This window comes from Dasypus novemcinctus, chromosome 30, assembly GCF_030445035.2.
Source record: "Dasypus novemcinctus isolate mDasNov1 chromosome 30, mDasNov1.1.hap2, whole genome shotgun sequence".
NCBI lineage: Eukaryota > Metazoa > Chordata > Mammalia > Cingulata > Dasypodidae > Dasypus > Dasypus novemcinctus.
In genome coordinates, this window is record NC_080702.1 from 21,850,506 (window position 1) to 21,866,766 (window position 16,261).

Here is a 16,261-nt window from a genome sequence, read left to right on the forward strand (position 1 = left end):
ACAACTGGTATACCACATTTAAACTTTTCAATAGGCTCCATCAAACTTTTCAATAATAAAAAGTAGCTTTAAATGAAAAACAAGTGTTGTTTGTCAGTGAAAGGACTGCTAATGCTTGTCATCTTTCTCCAAGGTATTTCTATCTAGTTTTAAGAACAAAATGTTGAACTAAATATCTAAGTCCTCAGATGGGATCTCCCTTCATAAGACTTTCATGCTAATGTGCTGGAGGTGCAGTTAATGTTGGGGTTTAAGATATATTTAGGGGATTTGAATCTCTGGACTGACAATGTGATAGCCAGGTCCTGAGCCTCAACAGACTCCAGCACCTACAATCTGATCTATTGGACTTACCACACTCAGCTAAGATGGAGTTGAAGAAGGACAACCACCACACCATGGAGCCTAGAGTGATTACAACTGAAAATGGGAGGAATGCATCCAGCATCCATGTGGAATCTGAGCCTCCTCTTGCAATAGAGGTGCAATGGACACAACCAATCCAATGTCCACATAGAAGAGGTGGCATTGGATTGGGAAAAGTGGACATGGTGGCTGATGGGTATGGGGAAAGGCAGGAAGAGATGAGAGGGGGAGGCGTCTTTGGGACATGGAGCTGCCCTGGATGGTGCTTCAGAGGTAATCACTGGACATTGTAAATCCTCACAGGGCCCACTGGATGGAATGGAGGAGAGTACGGGCCATGATGTGAACCATTGTCTATGAGGTGCAGAGGTGCCCAAAGATGTACTTACCAAATCCAATGGATGTGTCATGATGATGGGAACGAGTGTTGTTGGGGGGGGGGGGGAGGGGGGGGGAGTGGGGTTGAATGGGACCTCACATATATATTTTTAATGTAATATTATTACAAAGTCAATAAAATAAATAAATATATGAGGCAAAACTATGACACACTTAAAGAAAACATTGAAGCAAATCTCCTTGACTTTGTGTTAGGGCATGGTTTCTCAGATATGATGCCAGAGTCAGTGGTAATAGAAGAAAAATGGATGAATTTAACTCTATTAAAAAGAAAACTTTTCATTTGCAAATAATTTCATCAAGAAAGTGAAAAGACAACTAAGAGAATGGGAGAAAAAAAATTTCAAATTATATATTTAATGTGTGACTGGTATCTCAAATACAAAAAGAACTCTCAAAGCAGCTCAATAATCAAAAGATAAATATCCAGATTCAAAATGGGTGAAAGATCTTAAAAGATAGTTCTCCAAAGAAGATCTAAACTGGCCAATAAGCATAAGAAAACTACATCATTTGTCATTAGAGAAATGCAAATCAAAACCACAAAGAGATACCACTTTACACAACTAGATTGGCTTTAACAAAAATGACAGTAACATATGCTGATAGGATGTGGAGAAATGGAATTTACTTACATTCCTGAGGAAAATGTTAAATGGTGCTGTCACTTTGCAAAACATTTTAGAACTTTCTCAAAATGTCAGACATAGAGCTATCTCATGAGCCAGCAATTCTACACCTAGGTATATACCCAAAAGAAATAAAAACATATGTACGTGCAAGAAGTTACACATGAATGTTAAGAGCAGCATTAGTCACAATAGTCAAAAGTGCAAACAATCCAAGAGTCCATCAATAAACAAGTAGATACATAAAATGTGGCATACACATACAGTGGAATAGCTTACATCAATAAAAAGAAATGAAATACTTATGCATGCTATAACATGAATAATCCTTGAAAACATGCTAAGTGAAAGATGCCAGTAGCAAAAACTATTTTTTCTGGTTCCATTTATATGAATATCCAGAGTAGGCAAATCCATAGTGGCAGAAAGTTGATCAGTGTTTGCCGTGGACTATGGGCAGTGGCATAGGGAATAGGGAGTGATATGCTAGCAGATACATAGTTTTTTTCTAGGATGATTTAAAATTAGATTGAGTAATGGCTACAGAACTCTGAGTATACCAAAAAGCACTGAATCATTCATTTCAAATGCATGATTTGAATGGCATGTGAACTATACCTCAATAGAGGTGTTTTTGAAAATATGGTGTAGCCTCAGCAATATTTTGAAAAGAAAATCTGGAAGAAATCATTCAAAGATGATAATAGTAGTTGCTTCTGAGTGGTTACATTAGGGATGACTACTTTCTGATACTAAAACTTTCTGTATTTCCCAAAAAAGCTCTGAAAAGTAAGTCTTTAAAAAATATAACCTGGAAAGCAGACTTTGCTCAATGGATAGAGCATCCACCTACCACATAGGAGGTCCAGGGTTCCAACTCAGGTCCTCCCGATACCCACATGATATGTTGGCCCACTCACAGTTTTGACACACTCAATGAGTACCATGCCATGCAGGGCTTTCCCCTGCACAGGGGAGCCCCACACTCAAGGAGTGCATCCTGTAAGGAAAGCTGCCCAGTACAAAAAAAGTCCAGCCTGCTCAGGAGTGGTGCTCCACACATGGAAAGCTGACACGGCAAGATGACACAGCAAAAAAGGACACAGATTCCCAGTGCTGCTGACAGAATATAAGTGGACACAAAAGAACACAGAGTGATTTAACACAGAGAGCAGACAAACTGGTAGGGGGGAGAGGAGAGAAATAAAAAATATATCAACTGGGAAACCTATCTTTATAATTTTATAAAATAATCAGGCTGGATTTCAGTTTTATAGAATAAACTATATATACATATATATACACATACATATATTTCCCATATACCCAACATTCTTCCCCTTTACTCTTTTCCTGTATGAATTGCATTTTTTAATGTGGATGGTAGATTTGTTACAATTAATGCACAAATATTGAAAATAAACTACTAACCACGGTCAATTGTTTACATTATGGTTTATATATTGGACTATACACTATTATAAATTTTGATGAAATTTAACATGGCCTGTATCCATTATCGCAAGCTTATGTAGACCACTTCAATTGCCCCACCCCCAAAATGTCCCATGTTCCATCTATTCTATTCCTCCCTCCCCTCCCCTTGCGACCCAGGCAACCACCCGGCTTCACTCCTTGAAGACCAAGATTCATGGTTACTTACAACAACATGGAGGACTTGACGTATTGTTCTGTCCTCTCCTATTTGAAACTGCCTGTGCTCTCTGTAGACTCCTGCCCCTCTATTTCAGAACATAGCAAGACTCCCCAGGACAGGAGTGCAACACCTTCTTGCTCATTTTGTGGGTTTCCACCCACTGATACAACCCAAAATGACAAGATTCACACTAACACACTGCCTAGAAGCCTGCCCCAGGGGCATCCTATGCCTAATGTCCCCCTCATCCAACACCCTAAACCAGTTACCCTCCGCTGCCATGTTGCCAAAAGAGCATTCCCAGTGTTGTAGTTTTAACCACATACCCATCTATTTCCAGTGTTCACCTGCTCTGTCCCCCAACCCTCCCCCAGTTCCACAGACAGTGCACCCCACCTTCTCCACCCTATTCCTCAGACAAACCAGCACCATTCAACCCAAAGCTATTATTGCACCACTGAATGACTGTCATTTCTAACTGAAAAAACAGGAAAAGAAAGTGACCTTCAAGTAAGTAGAAGAGGATAAGCAAATGATAAAGGAAAGGAAAAAGTAAGAAAAGCAAAAAGATTTAGTTTCTTTAAAAGATCTACCAGATTGGTTAACTTCTACTTAGATATATCAGGAATTAAAGAAAATCAAATTGAATACTAATATTAGTAATAAAATAGTTTACTGAAGGAAAATCTATGAAAATGAAGCTAAATATTTCATTTAGTTTCAATGACATTAGTATTTTAGAAAATTATTCTCCACACAACCTTACAAATCTCCCAGTAACGAAAGACTTCTCCATGAGAATCGTTAGTGAAATAAATGTGTTTCATATTTGTAAGTGTATATGTGTAAGAATTATTTCATATTTGAAAGCTCACCAAATATGTAAACATGTAAATATTTTCTAGATGAGCAATATATAGTATTACAAAATCATGCACAGCTGTGAAAATATTCAATGTTTTTAATTCAATGAATTTAAATTTAACATAATATGAAAGTTTTTGCATATTTTCAGATTATAAGCTACAATTATTCTTTGTAAGTAACCACTTGTTGAATTTCTTGTAGAATTTCAATATTATGAAGAGGTATTAATGATTATCTAAAAGTGCTTATCAAATAGTCAACATGTCTATTTTTGACAACATGTCTGTGTGAGGTCCTCTTTTCTCAAAAGAATAAATAAAGACACAGGTAACAAATTCCAGCTCTTTCTTAACATGCAAATCTCTTGGTTTAAAGAGATTTTCATAAGTCCTAAACAATTTCTCATTATGCCCTGGTTTTAGAAATGAATGTATTTTGGACAAAAGATATTAATATATTAATGTATATAGGATTCATTCGGTTAACTAAATTAAATCATTTACAATTGTATGCCTTTTAATTTCTAATATGGTAAATATACATATATGTATTTGTATATATATAACTATCTTTCACGTAATAGAATTATCATGGTGTATTATTAAGAGTGTAAAGTGTAACAAAAACAGCAAAAAATTGAGAAGTGATGACACATAAATTCCATTAAATTTTATTTTCAAAAGTTCAGGAAACTTCAGGAAGCATGTTTTTGGCATGCATTTTGCCTACCAGAACACTCTTTTGAAATCATTTTTTCCATGGAAATAAGGAGACTGTGGCTTTATTAAATGCCTGTTGATCATTATTTATTTATTAGATGCCTGTCCATCATGCTGGGTATATGGGGACCTCATATTATTTGAATGTAACATTTTAAAGAAATAGAGAAAAACAGCATGGGGAAGTGAACTTGGCTCAACTGATAGAGTGTCCACCTACCACATAGGATGCCCAGGGTTCAAAACCAGGGCCTCATGGCCTGTGTGGTGAACTAGCCCATACATAGTGCTCATGCATGCAAGGAGTGCCCTGCTACACAGGGGTGCCCCCCACATAGGGGAATCTCATGCATAAGGAATTCACCCTGTAAGGAGAGCCACCCCATGTGAAAAGCCTGCCCAGGAGTGGCACTGAACACATGGAGAGCTGATGCAGCAAGATAATGCAACAAAAAGAGACACAGATTCCTGGTGCTGCTGACAAGAATGCAAGTGTACACAGAGAAACATGTGGCAAATGGACACAGAGAGCAGACAATGGGAGAGGGGGAAGGCAAGAGATATAAATTAAAAAATAAATATTTGAAAAAATAGTAGCATATTCTTCTTTGCCTAGAGAAGCCTGCACCAAATCTTGGTTTGCATTTCTTTCTTTCTCTCCCATTTCTTAGCAAGCTCTGTTCTTTTACCCATTCCCCAATAATTTTTTTTTTTTACTGGCCTAACTAAATTGGTGTGTTACTATATTCATTTGTGCAAAATAGCCAAGAACCTAGAGGAACCTAATGCTTTTCCATCTTCATTTTGTTAACCATTTCTTGCAGAAAATAAGTATGTGGTGCTCCCTGGTCCCCACCAGAGAATGCTGTGAAAGTTAAAGGAACTTCCCAGCTGGGGGCACTTAACCTGAGTGAAGCCAGTTTGCCAGGGAAGTGCCAACTCACCAGAAGCACCTGATGGGGAATATGAGCACCAGTCATTGGATGGCTTGAAATACATCAAGAGACAAAGCTATGTAATTTCTGTGTCAAATCCAGCTGTCCCTCTAATTCTAGTCCAAACACCTATTGCTAGGGGCAAGGCAAACCAGACACCCCTTAAGAAAACTTACCTGTTTTCATTTCCTATAGTTTCTCACTAAACAATTACTAACAGGGAAATGCCTCTTCTTTACCCCTCTTAGCTGTCTTAAACATAACTACCACCACAGAAAACTGGGACTGGCAATTTAAACCAAACCTTTTATCTATTACCATCTCTCTCTAGAGCTAATAGGATAGCAGAAATTGGCACCCCTTTCCCAGACTATTACAACTCCCCAATTAAATGATATAGAATGACAGAACAGATAAAAATACCAGTCATCTGTTTGTTGTCTACAAGAGACTTACCTTAGGCACATGGGCAAAATCAGGCTGAAAGTAAAAGTATGGGAAGAAATATTCCATGCAAATAAATACTAGTACAAAAAAGATCTGGAGAAGCAATGCTAATATCAGAAAAATAGATTTTAAAAGCAAATGTATTAAAAGAGATGAAGAAGTGGTTATATATAATAACAGGGACAATTTCCAAGAAGAAATAACAATAATAAATATTGTTCATCTAAGTTATGTACACCCAAATGAGGCACACACTGGCAAAACTGAAGGGAGGGATATATATCTCTACAATAACTGTTGGAGAAGTCACACTACTTTCAGCAATGGGTAGAACATCTGGTCAAAGGAAAAGTAAGGAAATAGAGAGCTTGACAAATGTGATATATGAACTAGACCTATCGGACATTTGTATTACATTCAACCCTCAAATATTTGTGTATATATGTATATATTCCTTTCAAGTGCTCATGGATTTTTCTTCCTGATAGTACTTATGTGGGGAATTAAGTCAGATCTCCACAAATTTGGAAAGATTACAATGATAGAAAGCATTCTCTGAACATAGCAGAATAAAGTTGGAAATCAGTAATGGGAGGAAAAACTAGAAATTCACAAAAATATGGAAATTAAACAATACAATTAAATACTTCGTGTTTCAAAGGAAAATTACAAGAGGTATCATAAATATCTCAAGATGACAGGAAACAAGAAGACAGCATATCAAAACATATAGACACCAAAAGCAGTGCTGAGAGGAAAATTGACAGCTCTCAATGCTCACATTAAAATGAGAGTTACAATCAAAGACCTAACTGGACACATGGAGGAACTAGGAAAAGAACAGCAAATGAATCCAAAAGCAAGCAGAAGGAATGCAACAGTAACGATTAGAGAAGAAATAAATAAAATGTAGAATTAAAATCAAAACAAAATCAATAGAACCAAAAGCACATTCTTTGAGAAGACCAACAAAACTGACAATCCTCAGCTAGACTAAAAATGAAAAAGCAAGAAGATGCAAATAAAGAAAATCAGAAATGAGAAAGGGTACATGACCACTGACCTAACAAAAATAAACAGATGCTAAAAGGATATTATTAACAGCTGTATACCAAAAAAGTAGACAAATTGAGGAAATGGAAAAATTCCTAGAAACACATGAGCAAACCACAATGACCTCAGAAGAAATTAAAGACTTCAAGAAATTAACCAAAAGCAAAGAAATTGATAGAATCAACAACACCCACCAAAAATGAAAACCCATTACCAGATGGCTTTTCAAGTGATTTCTACAAAGTATTTGAAGGCATTCTAATACCATTCTTCTTCAAAATGATCCCAAAAATTGAACAAAATGGAATGCTAGCAAACTCATTCAAAGAAGGAAACATCACCAAATCAAATAATTAACACCAAAGTCAAATAGAGATATTGAAAAAGAGAAAATTATAGACCAGTTTCTCTAATAAATAAAGATGAAAAATCCCCAACAAAAATATTTTCTAACTGAATTCCAATGTATATTAGAAAACTAATCATCATGATGAAATGGGTTTTATACCTGGAATGCAAGTGTGGCTCAACAGAAGATACTCAATCAGTGTAACATACCAAAAATATAAAATGAAGATGAAAAAATCACAGGATCATCTCATTTGATGTAGAAAAGGCACAGACAAAATGCCACATTCCTTCTTTATGAAAATACTCTGAAAGATAGGAATAACAGGAAAATTTCTCCAAACGATAAAGTGCATAAGGGAAAAATCCATGAAAAATATCATAATGAATGACTGAAAACTTGACCATTGAGATTGGGGGGAAAAAAAGACAAGGATGCCCACTGTCATCACTGTTATTCAATATTGTGCTAGAAATTCTAGCTAGAGTAAGTAGGCAAGAAATAAAGAAATAAAAGTCACCAAAATACTAAAGGAAGAAATAAAACTTTTGCTTTTTATGGATGATATATTCCTATATACAGAAAATCCTTTAAAATCTACAAGAGAACAACTAGAAATAATAAACTATTTGAGCAAAGTGATTTAATGTTTAATATACAAGAGGACTTCCGGCAAGATGGTGACTGAGTGAGCTTGCCTTGCCGTCTCTCTCCTGGGAAGAGGCAGCTGGCCATCGCTGGAGTTCTCTGGGACCATGCTTTTTCAGGACTTTTGCAGACAGGAAGTGTCTGGACATCGATTTGGTGGGAAGGTAATGGAGAGGACTGGTCTATAAGATATAATCTGGGTTCTATTGCCCGGAGGTGAGACCTGCACATGGGTGCTCCCTCCTTGGGGGTGGGTGGAGCCATGGAACCTGCACTGGGGTCATGCTTTTTGGTGGCTCTGTGGTGCTGGGGAATTCGCGAGTCCTGGGCGGGCTGTTGGGGGGTTGATGGGACGGGAAGCCTTTGCGGATTGATTTGGGGAGACAGACGGTGTTTTGTTGTGAAGCGGGGGAATTTTTGATTGCGGACACAAATAATAACGCTTCTGCCTGGAGCCCTGCCCCCACAGGCCTGGCTGCCGATCTGCAATAGAATTAGATTGTTGGCAATAAAAGGACGTAATTGGGAGGTTGTTACAGGGTGCGGTGAGGGAGGGGGACACATCTGGAAGCCGATTGGGGAATATTTTGTGAAGCCTGGGAATTCCAGTTTTGGAATCTGTTTTCAGCATTTCCAACTGGAGCCCAACCCATGGGCTGGGCTTCAGACCTGTGTCATTAAATTGGCTGCGGTGTAGAGGTGCCCTCAGGTGGCCATTTTGTGGGATCACAGGGTGGGAGCAGTCATAAAGCTGAATTGACAAAATATCCACATAAATAAACCCTAGTGAGTAAGTGAATTGCAGGGTTCAGACATAATATAGAGTTTGCGGATCTGACTTCCCCCAGAGGGCTGGCACCCAGCTGCGGGGATCCCTGAGGGCTGAGTTACACTGCAGGGCTCCTAGGCTTCCTATTGACCAGATTTGAGGTTGCCAGGTCTGAATCCCCTGAACTCTGGTGACCCACACCCCAGAGACTCACACCACTTGAGTCTTCAATATCTCAGACTTACCACCCCTGAATCCATCATGCCCTGAGGTCCATCTGAGGTTCTTGAATGCCCTAGCCTTCAACATTTGCATTTTTTCTTTACCATTTCATTTTGTTTTGTTTTTATTTTCATTTTATCTTATTTTTTACTTTTTTTAATGTCCTGATTGCTAATATTGCATTATCTCCTAGTCTTTTCTCCCAGCATATCCCCCAAAGTCTTCTTTTTTATTCAGTTATTTAGGGTTTTTTTGTTGTTGTTGTAGTTGGTGTTGCAATTGTGGTTCGCGTATATCTCTTTTTTCCTTTCCCCTACCTGTTCCCCACCCTTTGCCCACCCCCTTTTACTTTTTTCCTTCCTTCTCTTCTTTCTTTCTATTTTCATTTTTTCTTTTTTCTTTTTCTGTTTTCACTCTCCCTCTTGTCCCTCATTTTCTACTTACTTTATTTTAACTCAATTATACAATAGGTGCTGCAAGGAACACCTCACATTTGCTGGGTTTTCTCATCCTCCACTGCCTCATTTCTGTGTGAACTGATTTAGGCTACCTACACTATCCCCTTTCCCCTACATCTTGATATCCGCCATCATCTACTGTCTCTCCTATATTCCATCTCCCACCTCCCTTTCTTTGATCCACAAGGTATCTAACTCTTAATTTCTAATACCCTTGTTTTGTTTTCTATCTGTTATCCACTCTTGAAACTATTACCTTTCTTTTCTCTTTCCCTCTCTCATGAAAACAATAGCTTTTTAGCTCATACTATATTCCTCCCATATTCAGTCATCAACCTCATAATAGGTACTCTACCTACTGTTATAACTCTACACAATTTTACATGAATCTAACCTCCATCCTCTTAGATCTCATATTCTTGCTTTGTTAACATATATCACCAATACTACTTTACACTTTTTCCTTGCTTACACAATTGCCTTTCCCTGGCACTAATACTTTCCTTTAAAGTGAACTTAACCAGGAACAAGAAATTAGAATAAGAAGAACAAAGTCACAAAGAGAAGATATAACACCTACGCAAAAACAACAGCTAATTAATCTCCAAGAGCAGACAAAGAAGCTAAGGAACTGATTAAACCCATCAAGATAAAATGATGACCAGACAGCAACAAAAATCTACAAACCAAACCAGTAATTGGGAAAACATGGCTGAATCCAATCAACAAACTAAAAATCAGGAAGGGGAGCAGAACTTCGCACAAGCAATGAAAGATCTCAGAACATTTATCACCGACAAATTTGATGAAGTAATGAAGGAGGTTAACAAAATGAAGACAACACTTGGAGGGGAAATTGCAGACATACGCTAAAAGATAACAGATATGATGGGAATGAACACCACAGTTCAAGAAATAAAAAATACACTTGCAGCAAATATTAGCTGACTAGAAGAGGCAGAGCAGAGAATTAGTGATGTGGAAGACAGTACATCAGAAATCAAACAGATAGTAGAAGGGGTCGATAAAAAGATAGAAAAAATCCAGCTAGGACTTAGGGACCCGAATGACAATGCAAAATGCTCAAACATATGTATTGTAGACATTCCAGAAGGAGAAGAGAAGGGAAAGGGGTCAGAAGGAATGTTGCAGGAAATAATGGCTGAAGACTTCCCAAATCTACTGAAAGAGACAGATGTACATATCCAAGAAGCACAGCACACTCCACAAGTCAAAAACCCCAACAGGCCCACCCCAAGACATATACTTGTCAAATTATCCAATGCTCAAGACAAAGAGAAAATCCTAAAAGCAGCAAAAGAAAAGAAAACCATCATATACAAGGGAAGCTCCATAAGATTAAGTGCTGTTTCTCATCTGAAACCATGGAGGCAAGAAGGCAGTGGTATGATATAATCAAAGTACTAAAGGAAAAAAAATTCCAACCAAATGATCTATCCAGCTAAACTAGCATTCAAACATGATGGAGAGTTCAAAATATTCGCAGATAAACAGAAACTGAAAGAGTATACCAACAAGAAACCTCCCATGCAAGAAATTCTAAAGGGAGTTCTGCAGGAAGAAAGGAAAAAACAGGACAGACAGAGTTGGAGGAGAGTATAAGAGCAACAAAAAAAAGACAAAAATAGAAGGAAAAAAATACAAACAAAATATGACAAACACAAATCCAATCAAAATATGGCTAACACAAATAATTCCTTGAAAGTAATAACACTGAATGTCAACGGATTAAACTCACCTATCAAAAGATTCAGACTGGGACATTGGATGAGGAAATATGACCCATCCGTATGCTGTCTACAAGAGACACATCTTAGACCCAGAGATGCATGGAGATTGAAAGTGAATGGCTGCAAAACAATCATACAAGCAAACAATAACCAAAAAAAGGCAGGAGTAGTAATATTAATATCAGACAAAATAGACTTTAAATGTGAAACAATTGTGAGAGACAAAGAAGGATACTACATTTTAGTGAAAGGGAAAATCTGTCAAGAAGATCGAACAATCATAAATACTTATGCTCCTAACAAGGGTGCCTCTAAATACATGAGGCAAACGCTGGAAAAACTAAGTGAAACAATAGATGCATCTACAATTATAGTGGGGGGTTTTAATACACCACTATCTACCTTGGACAGAACATCTCAAAAGAGAATCACTAAAGAAACAAAACATTTGAACAGTATAATAGAGGAGCTGGATGTAATAGACATATATAGATCATTACACCCAAACACAGCAGGATATACATTTTTCTCAAGCACACATGGATCATTCTCCAAGATAGACCATATGCTAGCCACAAAGAAAGGCTTAATGAATTCAGAAAGATTCAAATTATACAAAACAATATCTCTGACCACAGTGGAGTAAAGCTGGAAATTTGCAAGGGACAGAGGCCCAGGTTTCACACCACGATTTGGAAATTAAACAGCACAATCTTAGAAAAACAGTGGGTCAAAGAGGAAATCTCAAAAGAAATCAATGACTACCTTGAAACAAATGATAATGATAACACAACATACCAACATGTATGGGAAGCAGCAAAAGCAGTACTGAGAGGGAAATTTATAGACATAAATTCATATATCAAAAAAGAAGAAAGAGCAAAAATTGAAGAACTAACTGCACATTTGAAGGAATTAGAAAAACAACAACAAAGTAACCCAACAGGAAGAAGAAGGAATGAAATAACAAAGATAAGAGCAGAACTAAATGAAATAGAAAATAAGAAAGCACTTGAGAAGATAAACAAGACCAAGAGCTGGTGTTTTGAGAAGATCAACAAAATTGACAAACCTTTAGTGAGACTAACAAAGAAAAAAAGAGAGAAGATGCAAATACACAAAATAAGAAATGAGAAAGGCGGTATCACCACTGACCCCACAGAAATAAAGACTATCATAAGAGGATACTTTGAAAAACTATATTCCAAAAAAGACAATTTAGAGGAAATGGACAAATTCCTAGAAACAAATAAGCAACCCATATTGATGAAAGAAGAAATTGATGATCTTAACAAACCAATCACAAGCAGAGAGATAGAATCAGTCATTAAAAATCTCCCAACTGAGAAGAGCCCAGGGCCAGATGGCTTCACAGGTGAATTCTACAAAACATTCCAGAAAGAACTAACACCAATCTTGCTGAAACTATTCCAAAAAATCGAAACAGAAGGAACATTGCCGAACTCCTTCTATGATGCCAACATTACCATAGTACCAAAGCCAAACAAAGACACCACAAGAAAGGAAAATTACAGACCAATTTCTCTAATGAACCTAGACGCAAAAATACTTAACAAAATACTTGCTAATCGTGTTCAACAGCACATTAAACGAATTATACACCACAACCAAGTGGGATTTATTCCAGGTATGCAAGGATGGTTCAACATAAGAAAATCAATCAACGTAATACACCATATAAACAGATTGAAGGAAAAAAATCACAGGGAGATTATATCTATAGATGCAGAAAAAGCATTTGACAAAATACAGTACCCCTTCTTGATAAAAACACTCCAAAAGATTGGAATACAAGGAAATTTTTTGAACATGATAAAGAGTATATACAAAAAACCTGGGAAACGGACTTGGGCCCAGTGGTTAGGGCGTCCGTCTACCATATGGGAGGTCCGCGGTTCAAGCCCCGGGCCTCCTCGACCCGTGTGGAGCTGGCCATGCGCAGTGCTGATGCGCGCAAGGAGTGCCGTGCCACGCAAGGGTGTCCCCCGCGTGGGGGAGCCCCCACGCACAAGGGGTGCGCCCGTGAGGAGAGCCGCCCAGCGTGAAAAGAAAGTGCAGCCTGCCCAGGAATGGCGCCGCCCACACTTCCTGTGCCGCTGACGACAACAGAAGCGGACAAAGAAACAAAAGCAGACAAAGAAACAAGACACAACAAATAGACACCAAGAACAGACAACCAGGGGGGGAAATTAAATAAATAAATTAATTAAAAAAAAAAAAAACCTAAAGCCAACATTGCTTACAATGGAGAAATCCTAAAATCCTTCCCTCTAAAATCAGGAACAAGACAAGGATGCCCATTGTCTCTGGTCCTATTTAACATTGTCTTAGAAGTACTTGCTCGAGCACTGAGGCAAGAACCAGATATAAAAGGTATTCAGATTGGAAAGGAAGAAGTCAAAATTTCATTATTTGCAGATGACATGATCCTATACATAGAAAACCCCGAGAGATCTACAACAAGCTTCTAGAACTCATAAATGAGTTTAGTAAAGTCGCAGGTTATAAGATCAGTGCGCAAAAATCAGTAGCATTTCTGTACACCAATAATGAGCAAGATCAGGAGGAAATCAAGAAACAAATACCATTCACAATAGTAAATAAAAAAATCAAATACTTAGGAATAAATTTAACTAAAGAGGTAAAAAACTTATACACCGAGAACTATACAAGACTGTTCAAGGAAATCAAAAAAGACCTAAATAAATGGAAGAATATTCCTTGTTCATGGATAGGAAGACTGAATATTATTAAGATGTCTATCCTACCAAAACTGATCTACACGTTCAATGCAATCCCAATAAAAATCAACACAGCCTTCTTTAAGGAACTAGAAAAACTAACTATGAAATTTATTTGGAAAGGAGAGAGACCCCGAATAGACAAAGACATATTGAAAAAGAAAAACGAAATTGGAGGAATCACACTACCTGACTTCAAAACATACTACGAAGGTACAGTAGTGAAAACAGCATGGTATAGGCATAAGGAGAGACACACAGATCAATGGAATTGAATCAAAAACTCTGATATAGAACCTCACATATATAGCCATATAATATTCGATAAAGCCATCAAACCTTCTCAACTGGGAGAGAGTGGCCTATTCAAAAAATCGTGCCTGGAGAACTGGATAGCCATATGTAGAAGAATGAAAGGGGATTACCATCTCACACCTTATATAAAGATCAACTCAAGATGGATCAAAGACCTACAAATAAGAGCCAAGACCATAAAAACCTTGGAAAGCAATGTAGGGAAACATCTACAGGACCTTGTAATAGGAAATCGATTCATGAATATCACACCAAAAGCACGAGCAGCAAAAGACCTAATAGATAAATGGGACTTCCTCAAAATTAAATCCTTCTGCACCTCAAAGGAGTTTGTCAAGAAAGTAAAAAGGAGCCAACAGTGTGGAAGAAAATATTTGGCAACCATGTATCTGATAAGAAACTTAGAACTTGCATATATAAAGAACTCCTATATCTTGAAAATAAAAAGATAAACAACCCACCCATTTAAAAAATGGGAAAAAGATTTAAACAGACACTTCTCCAAAGAAGAAATACAAATGGCTAAAAAGCACATGAACAAATGCTCCAAATCTCTAGCTGTCAGGGAAATGCAAATCAAAACTACAATGAGATACCATCTTACCCCCATAAGATTGGCAGCTATGAAAAAAACAGAAGAATACAAATGCTGGAGAGGATGTGAAGAAAGGGGAACACTCATCCACTGCTGGTGGGAACGCAGAAGGATCCAACCATTCTGGAAGACAGTTTGGCGCTTTCTCAAAAAACTAACCATCGATTTGCCATATGACCCAGCAATACCACTGCTGGGTATATACCCAGCAGAACTGAAAACAAGGACACAAACCGATATATGTACACCAATGTTCATAGCAGCATTGTACACTATCACCTAAAGTTGGAATCAACCCAAATGCCCATCAACAGATGAGTGGATCAATAAAATGTGGTATATAAGCACAATGGAATACTACTCAGCGGTAAGAACAAATACACTACAAACACACGTGATAACATGGATGAATCTTGAGAACCATATGTTGAGTGAAGCAACCCAGGCATTGAAGGACAAATACTACATGAACTCAATGATATGAAATAATAAAGCTGTCCCAGAGAGCTAGAGACTGAACGATAGGCTTACAGGAAATCGGGGGATGGAGGAAGGATGTGAGCCGACGTCTGCAGGGGTGGAATTTATGATGAGCTGGTGGTAAGTATGAACACAAAGAAGAGATAAAATGGGGGCAAGGGGTTGCCTTTGGGTGGGACTTTGTGGATTTGAGGGGGGCTGGGGATGGGCAGATGGGTAATATTGCCCAAAAAGTGGGGGGAGGGAGGGGTAGCATATGAACATAGGAGAGTGTCAGGTGTTGGTTGAGAGTAAAAAGCTGAGAAAATCGTATCAAAATATAATTAAGAGGGTTACCTGTTTAGGATGCTTGGAGGGGGTGGTTGGATGCGGGGCGGGCTCCTGGGGAATGTCTGAATGCTCATTTTGCCAGAGTGGGTGGTACCATTGGGTAGAGACCCAAGTAGTGAGAGTAGGGGTGGACCCACATCCTGGGGAGGACTAATGCCATCAGATAGAGGGAACTGTATCTCTCGAGAGAAAGGGTGGCTCCCAGGGCATTGGGGCAGATGAGCAAGTTAGGCCCTGAACACTGTTGCAAATATCTCTGGACGTGGCTCCTTGGGAAACGGAGGTTGGCTGTCACTGTGTGCACCAAGGGGATGGGAAAATGGATGTTAAATGTGTGGAACCAAAGTAAACATGGGGTAAAAGAGGAGTTTCATGATAGTACACAAGGATGGATATAAAACATGTAATATTACACCATAAACATATAGGTGTGGACCATTGACATTGACCTATGACAGACTAATAAAGTAAACCATAATGTAAAACATAGGATAACTAAAAATTTAGAAA